At 44.1% G+C, this 12,418-nt stretch overlaps 1 protein-coding gene across 2 annotated transcripts in view; it reads right to left on the bottom strand.

The window, feature by feature from the left end:
* The window catches only part of KLB (klotho beta), a 43,532-nt gene that overhangs the window by 16,222 nt on the left and 14,892 nt on the right, over positions 1-12,418 (bottom strand). The gene's annotated exons all lie outside the window — the stretch shown is intronic.

Here is a 12,418-nt window from a genome sequence, read left to right as displayed (position 1 = left end):
CCCCCCCGCCCGGCCTTTTTTTTTTTTTTTGAGATGGAGTCTCACTCTGTTACCCAGGTTGGAGTGTAGTGGTGCGATCTCAGCTCACTGCAACCTCCGCCTCCCAGATTCAAGCAATTATCCTGTCTCAGATTCCTGAGTAGCTGGGATTACAGGTGCACACCACGACGCCCGACTAAGTTTTGTATTTTCAATAGAGACAGAGTTTCACCATATTGGTCAGGCTGGTCTGGAACTCCTGACCTCAGGTGATCCACCCTCCTTGGCCTCCCAAAGTGTTGGGATTACAGGAGTGAGCCACCGCGCCCGACCCAGAGCAGTGATCTTTCACCATTCTACAGAATCTTCCTTTGGTCCTAATTTAGAAGTCCAGGAAAACACAGGCCCTGAACCTATAAATGAATAATAATGGAGCCCACCTCCTACGGATGTTGTGAGAATTGAGTGAATTAACCTGTGTGAACTGCTATAGAATCATGCCTGGCACAGAGTAAGCTCTATATAAGCCTTAGCTATTATTGCTATGATTATTAAAGGGTGGTTGGCACTGCCCACAGCAGAAGACCAATGGAAAGAGTGTGAGCTTTGGGGTCAGCACACCTAGGCTTGAAGTTCACGTACTTATTGTGTAACCTGAGGCAAGTCACTTAACCCTTCTGAAATCTCTTAGTATCCTCTGTTGTAGAATGAGGTTAATAAAAACAATATCCACCAGGCGCGGTGGCTCATGCCTGTAATCCCAGCATTTTGGAAGGCCGAGGCAGGCGGATCACCTGAGGTCAGGAGTTCGAGACCAGCCTGGCCAACGTGGTGAAACCCCGTGTGTACTAAAAATACGAAACTTAATTGGGCCTGGTGGCAAGCACCTGTAATCCCAGCTACTTGGGAGGCTGAGGCAGGAGAATTACTTGAACCCAGGAGGTGGAGGTTGCAGTGAGCAGAGATCCAGCCTGGGCGACAAGAACAAAACTCTGTCTCAAGAAAAAAAAAAAATCCTCTATAAGGTTGTTGTCAGATTTAGAGCTAATATATGCATGAAATAGGTAGCATAGAATAGAGCACGCAGGAGGTGCTGCCAAAAGGTGGAAGTTATTATTGGTCCTCCGGAGTTTGCATTTCCAGTTGAGCTCTCTTACAATACAGCTTCGTGATGGGTTTCTGGTCCATTTAATATGACACATACTTCCTGAGCACTTACTTCCATGCCTGGCTTGCCCTGGGCTAAGAGACTGAGATAGATGGCACAGGAACTTACCCTCAGAAAGTTTCTTATCGGGAAAATAAGGATGAAACATGTGAAAGAGAAACATAAAATGGCATAAAATATGGCATTAAATAAAATAAATTAAAAAAAAGAAGCCAGAAGCCATGGCTCAGTTAACAGTCACAGCCACAGCTGAAGGAGCAAACATTAAGGACTCCATGCCAGTTAAATGCCAAGGCCACTTCTGTGTCTCAGTTAGCTGTGGAATTGTCCTTCATCTGTGTCACAGCCACTCTCTTCCCCTCAGCCTTTGACTTGCTTGTCTCTTGACATCTCTTCCCTGGTCTCTCAATTTCTCCACTATTCGAGTGTTTTTTTTTTTTTTTTTTTCTTTGAGACAGAGTCTTGCTCTGTCACCCAGGCTGGAGTGCAGTGGCACCATCTCAGCTCACTCAGCCTCCACCTCTCGGGTTCAAGTGATCCTCCCACCTCAGCCTCCCGAGTAGCTGAGACTGCAGGTGAGCACCACCAAGCCCGGTTAATTTTTGTATTTTTAGTAGAGATGGGGCTCCACCATGTTGGCCAGGCTGGTCTCAAACTCCTGACCTCGGGTGATCCACTCGCCTCAACCTCCCAAAGTGCTGGGATTACAGGCGTGAGCCACTGTGCCCGGCCTCCACTATTTGCGAGTTTCTAAAACGAATGCACAAACTCGTTATCTTTAGCACACAGAGCCTGCTTTCAGTTTTGTTCCTTAGCTTTTCTTTTGCTCACTGGAGATATTTTATATCAGGATATAAACTGCCTTTTATGTAGGTCAAAGACAACCAAATATGAACAATGGATTCAAACCAGATTGATCCTATGGACCCTGAAAATATTCCATAAACCCTGTTAGATGGGGAAAGTAGCATTGAGGTAAGGGGTGAGGATTCTGAAACGTGCCATCCTGCTTTAGGCAAGAAAACACAATTTAAATAATTCCTGGAAGATTTTCCGGAGAAATAAATGCCTTGAGGTATACCTCTGTCCACTTGTCCTTACTCAATTTTCATTGGAAGATTCTGGTACCATTTAGCACCCAGATAGTCCCAAGGATCCTTAAGAATGCTTTCCTCAGGCCGGGCGTGGTGGCTCACGCCTGTAATCCCAGCACTTTTGGAGGCCGAGTCGGGCAGATCACCTGAGGTGGGGAGTTCCAGACCAGCCTGACCAACATGGAGAAACCTCGTCTCTACTAAAAATACAAAATTAGCTGGTCATAGTGGCGCATGCCTGTAATCCCAGCTACTCGGGAGGCTGAGGCGGGAGAATCGCTTGAACCCGGGAGGCAGAGGTTGCAGTGATGCAGTGAGCTGAGATCGTGCCATTGCACTCCAGCCTGGGCAACAAGCGTGAAACTCCATTACAAAAAACCAACCAAACAAACAAACAAAACAAAAGAACGCTTCCCTCTTGGAAAGCTCACACCTGTAATCCCAACATTTTGGGAGGCCAAGGTGAGAGGATCGCTTGAGCTCAGGAATTCAAGATCAGCCTGGGCAACATGATGAAACCCCATATCTACAAAAAAAAAAAAAAAAAGCCAGGCATGGTGATGCACGCCTGTGGTCCCAGCTACTCAGGAGGCTGAGGTTGGAGGATCATTTAAGCCAGGGAGGTGGAGGTTGTGATGTGCCAAGATGGCACCACTGCACTCCAGCCTGGGGGACAGAGCGACACCCTGACTCAAGGAAAAAAAAAAAGCTTTCCAGTCGGGCACAGTGACTCATGCCTGTAATCCCAGCTCTTTGGGAGGCTGAGGTGGGCAGATCACTTGAGGTCAGGAGTTTGAGACCAGCCTGGCTAACATGGTGAAACCCCGTCTCTACTAAAAAAAAATACAAAAATTAGCTGGGCGTGGTGGCATGCGCCTGTGGTCCCAGCCACTCAGGAGGCTGAGCCAGGAGAATCACTTGAACCAGGGAGGCGGAGGTTGCAGTGAGCCTCGATTGAGTCACTGCACTCCAGCCTGGGTGACAGAGTGAGACTCTGTCTCCAAAAAAAAAAAAAAAAATTTCCTCTCAGAGAAGTGTTCAGAATGTAGCCTCCTTCCTTGTCTGCAACCTGATATTGCAACTTCTGGAAGAATCACAGAGGAGCCTGGGACAGGCACTACCTTAAATGGTTTCAGCTATTCTTTCTGGATTTTTCTGGGGCTAGAATCACAACAGAAATTCTTGAGAACCACTTTTTTTTTTTTTTTCCTGATTAGAAACAAAAGCAGTCAGGCATTACTAGGATTCAAAGGAGGGCATTCTTTGCTTTTTTCTAACAAGTCACTTAATCCCTTGGTAGGCTTAGAGCTATCATCCATGGAAGACCCAGTGATCAGTACCTCCCTTCAGGCCTATCGTGCACCTCTCCATGCAAACTGGAAAGCACTGAGCCCGTGTAGCCCAGATTCTGAGCCTTAAACTTGTTGCTTTACAAATCTAGTGTCTTGCCTTTGCGGACACTAAATTTCAGTGATTATATGAAAGATGACCTAAGTTGCGATAAAAATCTTGGTTACATCAGCCTTTGAATGAGAAACAGTAGCGCTCAGAAGACACAGCTCTGCAGTAGCTTTCCATGCAGGTTTTCTGGATATACATACGGATGTGTTGTCAAGGTGACCTTCACGGTCCACAGTGTCTCTTTCACCTTTGCTGCTATTTACATAGGCTATCAAGGTATCTAGGGTTATCTTTGCTCTGGGCTGAAGACAGCCTCTTCATTCTCATGTAGAGAATGTGGGGGAGGTCCTCTGTGCAGTACTTTTGGTTATAACTTGATCCTGTTTGCCAAGTAACAAGGTAAAAAGTTTTGCTCTGAGATTGTGAGTTTGCCATATCCATCTATGTGTGTTCTTTGGTTGGACACTCATAAAGGAGATCTGTTGGGAAAATTAAAATAAGGTTAGTAGAGGAGTGCAACCTGGGACCTGCAACCTTGCACAACAGCCATTCTACAATTTTCCAAGGTCACCCTCTAATTTGTACAAAGCCATCTACCTTTGTAATGATTGATTTAAGGGAGCTTCAACCTTTGTTCTTTAGATTCAGTAGCTTAAAGGGAAAGTCAGCTTCTTTTCCTTTTGGAGCCAGCTATCAGGGCCTAATGTCATTGAGAGACAACCAGGACCTAATATCTCATTCTGTTCCCTCCTCCAGTCTAATGTGGCAGCATTTTTTTGATGCCCCTGGAAGTCCAGACTCAGATAAATTCTGTGGATGATAGAAAACAAATAAGATAGTGGGCACAACTTCAGAAATAGGTGAAGAAGGGATTGGGAGCCAGAAAAGACATGACGGGACACTGTTGGAAAGATGGGTTCAAGATAGATGAGCAAGTCGAACACATCACACTGGTGTATTCAAGGAACCCTCAGTCATTCGTCAAAAGTTCCATTTCCAAATCCTGTATGAGTTTGGTCACATTTTGGCTGAAATATCTTCATGTGTACTGTAAAAGTGTCTGTTATTAAAGCTATTTAATAGGCTATTAAATAACAACGGTTAAAGAAAGTTTATTTAAAAACTCCACAAGCGTAACAAAATATGTTTATATTTCTGTGTTCCCACCCAGGTTTTCCAAATATATTTCCCAGCTAAAATCACTTGAAGGCCGGGGGCCGTGGCTCATGCCTGTAATCCTAGCACTTTGGGAGGTGGAGGTGGGCGGGATCACCTGAGATCAGGAGTTTGAGACCAGCCTGGCCAACATGGTGAGACACTGTCTCTATCAAAAATATAAAAATTAGCTGGGCATGGTGGCGGGTGCCTGTAGTCACAGCTACTTGGGAGGCTGAGGCAGGAGAATGGCTTGAACCTCGGGAGGCGGAGGTTGCAGTGAGCCAAGATCGTGCCACTGCACTTTAGCCTGGGCAACAAGAGCAAAACTCCATCTTGAAATAATTAAACAAATAAATAAATAAATAAAAATTTAAACAATAAAATCACTTTAAACATTTTTGCATGTTGGTTTTGGTTTTCAGAATATCTTAGTATAACAACAATTTACTTAGTCATATCTCTCTTTTGATAAACATTTATTTTTCTTCGTTCTTTTGTTCTTTCTCTTTTCCTGTCATAAATGTTTCAATAGCTAACTTTGGGCATATAACTTTCAATTTATTTGAATCATTGCCTTTCATTAATGCCAGGAATGGACTACCTATTTCTTTTCTTTCTTTCTTTCTTTTTTTTTTTTGAGATGGAGTTTCACTCTTGTTGCCCAGTCTGGAGTGCAATGGCATGATCTCAGCTCACTGCAACCTCTACCTCCTGGATTGAAGCAATTCTCCTGCCTCAGCCTCCTGAGTAGCTGGGATTACAGGCACCCACCACCACACCTAGCTAATTTTTTGTATTTTTGGTAGAGACGGGGTTTCACCATGTTGGCCAGGCTGGTCTTGAACTCCTGACCTCAGGTGATCCACCTGCCTTGGCCTCTCAAAGTGTTGGGATTACAGGCGTGAGCTACAGCGCCCGGCCTGGACTACCTATTTCTAAAGTTGTTTTAAATATTCCCAACATTTCCATACATTTTGTCCATTGGTCTGAGTGTTCTGTGACCATCTGGTACAAAACATTGATAGCTCTATTGGGGGGTAAATGGCGTTCGAGAATGATATAAAGGTGCTACTCCTCTGCCGGGTACTATACGGGAAATAACACTGGTCTTGAAAGCAGGAGACCTGGGCTCTTGTATTAGCTCTGCTGACTCATTAGCTTTATGATCTTGGACAGATCATTTCACTGCCAAAGACCTGTTTTTCTCTTCATTCTACTGAGCTAAAAATAAACACCCTAGAGAATTTTCGTGAAGGTCAAACGAGGTAATAATATCTGTGAAGACCCTGTGAAAATGACACAAACATAAATCTGAAGTACTTTGAAAGAGCAAGCTGAAAATAATTCAGCTTGGTCTAGAAAATCGCGATGGAGACTGTGGACATGAAGGGTGTTCTGCAAAGAGCTCCTAAGCCTTTACTTGCCAAGGCTCATGGCTGAACATGTTTGCCCTCATTTATTGTTTGCAGCTTACTGAGTTTTACTTGTTGTCCTTTTGGGATTAATTTCAATTTGATTCATTTTTCATCTACTCAGCCCTTCTTTATTTTGGTATCAAGTTGATTTTTTTTTTTTTTTTTTTTTTGAGACAGAGTCTCCCTCTGTCACCCAGGCTGGAGTGCAGTGGTTCGATCTTGGCTCACTGAAGCCTCTGCCTCCTGAGTTAAAGTGATTCTTCTGCCTCAGCCTCCTGAGTAGCTGGGACTACAGGTGTGCACCACCACGCCCGGCTAATTTTTGTACTTTTAGGGTTTCACCATGTTGGCCAGGCTGGTCTTGAACTCCTGACCTCAAGTGATCCGCCTGCCTCGGCCTCTCAAAGTGCTGGGATTACAGGCATGAACCACCGCACCCGGCCTCAAGCTGATTTTTTTTGTGTATTTGTTTGTTTTGTAAAGAAATGTCTCACTATGTTGCTCAGGCTGGTATCGAACTCCTGGCCTCAAGTAATCTGCCAGCCTTAGCCCAGCCTACTATCAAGTTTTAATTACCAAATGCTGCTCTTCCAGATTGTTTAACATTCATTCATTCATCTATGCTGCAGTCTACAAATATTTATTGGATGCTGTGGCTCACATCTGTACTCCCAGAACTTTGGGAGGCCGAGGTGGGAGGATCACTTGAGGCCAGTAGTTCAAGACCAGACTGGGCAATATAGTGAGACTCTCTTTCTCTACTAAAAATTAAGAAAATTAGCCAGGCCCGGTGGCATGCCTGTAGTCCCAGCTACTCAGGAGGCTTAGATGGAAGGCTTGCTTGAGCACAGGAGGTTGAGGCTGCAATGAGCTATGATCATGCCATTGCATTCCAGCCAAGGCAACAGAGCAAGACCCTGTCTCTAAAACAAAAAAGAAAGAAAAAAAAGAAAAATTATTGGATTATTGGATGCTTAAGGTATGTGACCTTTATTATTTATTGCTAAAAAATTATGAAATTATATGACAACTATTTCTTTAATTATGTGACTATTCTTTTTAAAAAAGTTTTTGGCAATCTTGAAACTCTTTTGGAATCATTATTTCACCTTTGCTTTTCTTAGGAAAGAATTTAAATATTAACAAAAGTTACAGCCTTTCATAAAGAAAATATTTACCATCCTATTTTTAATGGTCTGAATTCATGGCATTTTTTTTTTTTTTCATTTAGACAGGAGTCTTGCTCTGTCATCCAGCCGGAGTGTAGTGGCGTGATCTCAGCTCAATGCAACCTTCTCCTCCCTGGTTCAAGCCATTCTCCTGCCTCAGCCTCCTGAGTAGCTGGGACTACAAGCGTGTACCACCACACCTGGCTAATTTTTTTTTTTTTTTTTTTGAGACGGAGTCTCGCTGTGTCACCCAGGCTGGAGCACAGTGACAGAATCTCGGCTCACTGCAAGCTCTGCCTCCCGGGTTCACGCCATTCTCCTGCCTCAGCCTCCCAAGTAGCTGGGACTACAAGCACCCACCACCATGCCTGGCTAATTTTTTGTATTTTCAGTAGAGATGGGGTTTCACCGTGTTAGCCAGGATGGTCTTGATCTCCTGACCTTGTGATCTGCCCACCTCAGCCTCCCAAAGTGCTGGGATTACAGGCAGGAGCCACTGCGCCCAGCCTAATTTTTGTATTCTTAGTAGAGACGGGGTTTCACCATGTTGGCCAGGCTGGTCTCAAACTCCTGGCCTCAAGTGATCCGCCCACCTCAGCCTCCCAAAGTGCTGACATTACAGGCATGAGCCACTGCGCTTGGCCCAAATTCATGTTTTCTATAGTTGAAATAACTATACATTTTAATGAATTTCTCCCTATTTTTTTTTCAATCATTATATTTTCAAATTTTCTGGCCGGGTGTGGTGGCTCACGCCTATAATCCTAGCACTTTGGGAGGCCAAGGAGGATGGATTGCTTGAGCCCAGGAGTTTGAGACCAGCCTGAGCAACATGTCAAAAACCGATCTCTACAAAAAATACAAAAATTAGCTAGGCATGGTGACATGTGCCTGTAGTCCCAGCTACTCGAAAGGCTGAGGTGGGAGGATCGCTTGAGTCCAGCAGGTCAAGGCTGCAGTGAGCTGTGTTTGACCTGTGTTCACACCACTGCACTCCAACCCGTGTGACGGAGCAAGGCCTTGTCTTAAAAAAAAAAAAAAAATTATTCTAACAAATTATTGATTATTCTCAGTTTGTATTGCTTCAGAATTTTCCTGAAGGAATGTAAAAACTAAACTCTAGCATATTTGTTCCTTTAAAACAAGTGTCCTGTTAAAGAATTCTGATTTCAGTGATAATATTACTAAATTAGACTAGTGGCTGAACCAGAATCTATACCTGGCAACACAAAAGGAAAAAAGTCTAGAATAAAGTTCATAATTTGATTAAATGAAGCATCTGGTTTCCCTCTATCAGAAATGGGAAGAAGTCAGTATTAGTAAATTAGTGCTGTAGTGAAGTTCTCTTTGCCAGAGGAGAGCATTTGCATGCCATCTTTGTAGAGGGTGTAATGATATTTAAGGCTTTCTGTTAGTGATCCTGATAGTAATTTTTTCATGCAAAAGGACCATATCTCATGGTATAACTGAAGCTAAAATGGTCTGGGTTGGTGACTTGAAGCCTTTCCTCAGGATTTAGGAATACAGATAGTCAATATATAAACCACCGTGGAGGCTGGGCACGGTGGCTTTCACTTGTAATCCCAGAACTTTGGGAGGCCGAGGAGGGCAGATCACCTGAGGTCAGGAGTTCAAAACCAGCCTGGCCAACATGGTGAAACCCCATCTCTACTAAAAATACAAAAATTAGCCAGGTGTGGTGGCACATACCTGTAGTCCCAGCTACTAGGGAGGCTGAAGCAAGAGAATCGCTTGAATCTGGGAGGCAAAGGTTGCAGTGAGACAAGATAGCGTCACTGCACTCCAGCCTGGGCAACAGTGTGAAACTCCATCAAAAAAAAAAAAAAAAAAAAAAGAAAAACAGCAACAAAAAAAACCACCATGGAGATTACAAATTAATAAAAACAAGGGCCATCATGTGTAGAGCCTGCAGCAAAGCCATATTTACTGTGAGCCCAATGAAGCTTTAACTTCAGGACGCCTTGCTTGCTTAGGTCCCTAGAAATGCCCTGGGTGGGTCGGGGAGCCTAGTTGCAATTGGAAGCACTTCTAGGCGATCAGTTCTGGCAAATTCCCTAAAGAGACTTTAGAAAAAAAAAGGTCTCTAGGACTACAGTAATTTATTGTGCTAGGCGTGGTACTCACATCTGTAATCCCAGCACTTTGGGAAGCCGAGGCTGGTGGATCACTTGAGCCCAGGAGTTCAAGATCGGCCTGGCCAACATGGCAAAACCTCCTCTCTACAAAAAATACAAAAATTAGCTGGGCATGGTGGTGTGCACCTGTAACCCCAGCTACTCAGGAGGCTGAGGTGGGAGGATCACCTGAGCCCACGGAGGTTGAGGCTGCAATGAGCTGTGATTGTGCCACTGCACTCCAGCTTGGGTGACATAATGAGACCTGTCTCAAAAACAAAAACAAAAAATGACTATAGTAATTTATTGTGATGTTTTTCTCATTTTAAATAAAGATTCATTTATTTATTTAATATATTTTTGCAGAGACAGGGTCTCACTATGTTGCCCAGGCTGGTCTCAAACTCAAGCAATCCTCCTGCCTTGGCCTCCCAAAGTGCCTGAGCTACTGCACCTGGCCAAATATTTACTTTTGTATTGATTTTTGTCTCCGTTTAATTTTTTTTTTTTTTTTTTTAAAAAAAGGATCCCTCCCTGCTATTGTAAAAGTCTCAGGCTCATGCAGTGTGGCTCCACACCAGGCCTATTAGCTTCTTGAGGGCAGAGACTGACTATATTTATTGTGCTCACAGTTGTCCACACAGATGCCCAACGGAGGGCCTGGCCTAGAATATTTGTTGAATGAACGCCCATTATGGATCAGCTAGTTCGTTGGTTACTTGATGTACCTTGTTGATAATACAGCTTCTGCAAGACAAGTCTTATTTTTCCCATTTTAGAAAAGAAATTGAAGTTTACAGTTGCAGAGCTGGGATTTGAACCCACTTTACTATACCATCCTGCTTTCTGTATGTCCTGCAGTTCTAAATTTTGAAGCCGTTGGGGAAAGACCATTTGACATATTGTTTTAAAATTACATTTTCTCTCTGCTGTACTTAGTTATTAAAAGAGCTAAATAGTCCTGGAATGAGGGTACCACATTCCACAATTGCATGATGAGAGAAAAATATCTATATACCTTTGGAATTCAGTATCATCTAGAAAGGTCATGGAGGACCTGTCAGCAAATTTGGGGTGTTCAGAAAACGGTTAGTTGTCCAAGTGCCTAGCACAGCACTTCTATGTGTAACACTTATGTGTAATTTTCTATTCACCTCTCTCCTAAAACCAGTAACGTTAGCATTGGATTATTTTCCTCACTGATGTCAGAAGCTAAGTAAATCCCTCAGGCACCACCCCTGTGCTGGACTGTCTTCCCTGTGAATGGTGATCCTTACACCATTGTCAATGTTAGACTGAGGCCAGGCACGGTGGCTCATGCCTGTAATCCCAGCACTTTGGAAGGCTGAGATGGGTGGATCACTTGAGGTCAGGAGTTCGAGACCAGCCTAGCCAACATGGTGAAACCCTGTCTCTACTAAAAATACAAAAATTAGCTAGATGTTGTGGCACGCGCCTGTAGTCCCAGCTACTCTACTCAGGAGGCTGAGGCAGGAGAATTGCTTGAACCCAGGAGGTGGAGGCTGCAGTGAACCGAGATAACGCCACTGCACTCCAGTGTGGGTGACAGAGCAAGACTCTGTCTCCAAAAAAAAAAGAAAAAAAAAGTTAGACTGAAAGAGCAGAGATACTTGTCTTCATAGCATTTAGAAGAGCATGGCATTCAATCAAGTCATAATTAAATGGTTCTTAGAGATGAGTGATTTTCATAACTGAATATAACAGAACAGTGATGGAAATAAGAGCCACAGAAATTGAATAATATAAATATTAATAAGAGCTAACACATATCTAGTACCAAATGCGCCAGGCACTGTTCCAGGTGTTGTGTGTGTACTCTCTCATGTAATCCTCACCGAAATTCTGCGAGGTAGGTACTGTGATCATTTCCACTTAGAGGAAACCAGAGGGTGGAGAGGTTAGGTAACTTGCACAGGATGAATCAGGCCCAGGCTGTATCACCCCACGTGCTCCAATTAGAGGTAGAGTATGGACCTCAGAGGTCATTTTGTTCAATTTAAAAAATTTTTCTATTATAGATGGAGAAGCTGAACCTCCCTCTCACCCACATAAATGACCTGCCCAAGGTGTCAGTTAGTAGTAAAGCTAGAAATAGAACTAAGTCCTTCAGGTTTCTAGTTCACTGTCATTCCAGGATATCATGCAAATTAAATTACGTGCCTTTGAAACACACTGTTACACCATAGACTGGAAGGTGATTGAACAGGCTGTGAAAATGCAAGGGGTATGTAACAGACATGGCACAAAACCAAGGGATAGTAGACTGAGAAACCAGAGAAGAAACACTCAGAGGCAGCCGGGTGCGGTGGCTCATACTTGTAATTCCAACACTTTGGGAAGCTGAGGGGGGTGGATCATTTGAGGTCAGGAATTCGAGACCAGCCTGGCCAACATGGTGAAATCCTGTCTCTACTAAAAATACAAAAATTAGCCAGGCAGTAGTGGCACACACCTGTAATCCCAGCTACTCGGGAGGCTGAGGCAGGAGAATTGCTTGAGCCTGGGAGGCAGACGGTAAGGTGAGCTGATCGTGCCACTGAGCTCCAGTCTGGGTGACAGAGTGAGACCCTGTGTTTTTTTTGATGGAGTCTTGCTCTGTTGCCCAGGCTGGAGTGCAATGGCAGATCTCGGCTTACAGCAACCTCTACCTCCCAGGTTCAAGCAATTCTCCTGCGTCAGTCTCTTGAGTAGCTGGCGTTATAAGCATGGGCCACTATGCCCAGCTAATTTTTTTTGTATTTTAGTAGAGATGGGGTTTTGCCATGTTGGCCAGGCTGGTCTCGAACTCCTGACCTCAAGTCGTCTGCCCACCTTGGCCTCCTAAAGTGTTGGGATTACAGACATGAGCCACCGTGCCCAGCCGGGGTCATGGTTTTGA

This window comes from Theropithecus gelada, chromosome 5, assembly GCF_003255815.1.
Source record: "Theropithecus gelada isolate Dixy chromosome 5, Tgel_1.0, whole genome shotgun sequence".
NCBI classification, from domain to species: Eukaryota; Metazoa; Chordata; class Mammalia; order Primates; family Cercopithecidae; genus Theropithecus; species Theropithecus gelada.
Note: the sequence above shows the minus strand (reverse complement) of the source record. Positions and strands in the feature narration are given on the sequence as shown.